At 37.2% G+C, this 2,500-nt stretch overlaps 1 protein-coding gene across 1 annotated transcript in view; it reads right to left on the bottom strand.

The window, feature by feature from the left end:
* The window catches only part of LOC125040635 (ubiquitin carboxyl-terminal hydrolase 14-like), a 22,647-nt gene that overhangs the window by 19,135 nt on the left and 1,012 nt on the right, over nt 1-2,500 (bottom strand). The window lies entirely within an intron of this gene.

The following is a 2,500-nucleotide window of genomic DNA, read 5'->3' as shown; positions in this document are numbered from 1 at the left end:
TTCCTCCAGCCACACCCAACCTACCATATCCCTATTCCTCTTGTAGTACCAATGATACAGTAGTGATTCCTGTCTTTTGTGGTGGTTGTTTGTTGTTGTGAATGAAAACTGAGAATGAAATTGGAAATCTCTTACTGTACGGAACATTTTATTCAGCCAAATCCTTTCATGCTTTACATGAACTATATTTATGTATGTCTTTTGTAATTTCTTTTCAAATCCCTCAAACACAAGGGGTTAGTTATCTTTTTCTGCATACTCCACAGTATGTGTCAAATGGAGGTACACAATATTTTATTCAACAGTCTCTGATTTTGTTTGTAGCATATATGAACTTTTGGTAAAAGGCTGAAAAGATATTTAAGCCTACACTGAAATTTGTTACCCAGTATATAGGCTTGCTGTGTCATGACAGTAATATATTCCACCTGGTGCAATTCAGCTAAAATGACCAGGAAATTTCGAAGAAAATAACAATAATAAAAAAAATAAAAAAATAATAATCATAATCATATAGAAAACCAAACAGAAGTGTTGTGCATAAAAATGCAAAAAACAATAGTAAGCTTATAATTACTTAATCCACTGGATCTGGGTGATGTAACTGTCACCTCATAGAAAAATTTGGTTAAGTGATGTGTGACAGGAATATGTCGTCACAAAAAAAACCTGGCTCAGCAATGGGTAAATGAGAGTGCACCATCATGAAAAAGTCAGCTATTGGCCAGATTAACTTGAATAACTTGTCATGGGTGCACATAGCTCTTGAAAAAGATTTGACTCAGTGGGCAGTTACAAAAGGTCTTTTGCATTATTACCCCTGTGGGGTGTAATATACCATCCATAGGTCATGGCTGGAAGAGCACTAGCTCCAGGGAGGACACTATTTCCATGTTCAGCATCCTTTTACAGCCTGCTGCAACCAGCAGCACAGGGTGTATTACAAAAAAAATAATAATAAAAATAATTATAAAAAAAAAAAAAAATTAATTAAAAAAAAAAAATTAATATGAAAATACAAAAAAGAAATAAGGTAATTCTTTATAAAACCAACACACTTTTTTGTATGTGGTAAAATTCCAATCTTCTAGAATTACTGGTGTGCTAAAGAAACATAGCCAACAATAATGATACGAGTCATGATTGTGGGGGGAGAGCACAAAATTGCAGGGTAAAACATGTCGACACAGAATGATTACACAAAAATGCAAAACACCACTACAAAAAACGCCAAAAATTAGCCCTAAATACTCTACAGCCATGCCTGCCATGATTGACAGTTTATGGGCTAGTTGAAAAAAATTTACAGGTACCAAATCCATCCTTTGGGAATCAATGGGAATACACCCCTCCATAACCCAACCTCCTTGACAGGGAGCTCCATCCCTGAACCCATTTTTTTGCAGTTGTAAGCATTGGAAATATTCTGCAGACATAATCAGCATTGCCACAAATAGAGGAAAAAGACTGCTGAAAGTGCTACTCTCAGCCAGTCCACTTGGTGCTCTCAAGTTTTAGCTATACATTTTCTCATGTACACCGAGGAAAAAACAGTGTTTCCTTGAGGGTGTTGAAGGACATTTCCCAACTTAAATTATTAAAAAAATTGTGACATGGAGATGGGGACTAGTCTCTGGCAAGTGTGTCTGAATTGTAAAGGCTTACCCTGAATAGAAACATCTTGAGTGAATTACAAAATTTTAGTTGCATGAAGAAATGTAAATGCTTATCAAGAGCACAATATGTGAGGCCACTCACTGTTTATTTTCATAATGTTAGCTTCACCATATAGAAGAATACATCATTTTGATTAAAACATATTGTGTGCTGATCCCCTTTAGTTTAACCAGAGATAACATTGGGTTAATCTTTACCATATGGATTCACTAAGCTTGGGCAATATGAAGATATTCTTGCAGACGACTAAAAGTTGTAACTTGTTGGTACAAGAAATCCGCAGACATGAACAGTAATGCCAAAAATAAATGAAATATATAATGGAAAGTGCTGCTCTGAGCCTAAGTCCACTCAGTGCTCCTGAGTTTCAGCTCTATCTTGCCATGCATACCAAGGTGAAGCCAGTGTTTATCAGGGGGTGTTGGGGGGCAGAGACTCCCATCAGCCCTCCCCTTAGCCCAGTCGCGGCAATTTAGATTGAATAAATTTTGCAACGTGGCATTGGGGACTTAGTCTCTGGCAAATGTGTCTGTACTGTAAAGAATTACCTAATATTGTAAATGGAAGGCAAGGAGTCCCAATGCATGATAAATGTTCACGTAAATGAGCCTATAAACTATACGACAAGGAGTCAGCAAGATTTTGGTCCACATGCAGGCTGCGAAGCATCCAGATCCAACCGGTTCTCAGATTTCCAATCTAGATATCGAGTGATATTATAGGAGCAACAATTCATTCTTTGCCTATCTTCATCAAACCTGTACCAGATGATCTGGCAGGGCAGAGTTTGTAGGGTTTCCTGGTAATTAACAACACAGGTAGA

The sequence above is a fragment of the Penaeus chinensis genome, chromosome 29 (genome assembly GCF_019202785.1).
Source record: "Penaeus chinensis breed Huanghai No. 1 chromosome 29, ASM1920278v2, whole genome shotgun sequence".
Taxonomy (NCBI): Eukaryota; Metazoa; Arthropoda; class Malacostraca; order Decapoda; family Penaeidae; genus Penaeus; species Penaeus chinensis.
The sequence above is the reverse complement of the archived record's forward strand: the minus strand, read 5'-3'. Positions and strand labels throughout refer to the sequence as shown.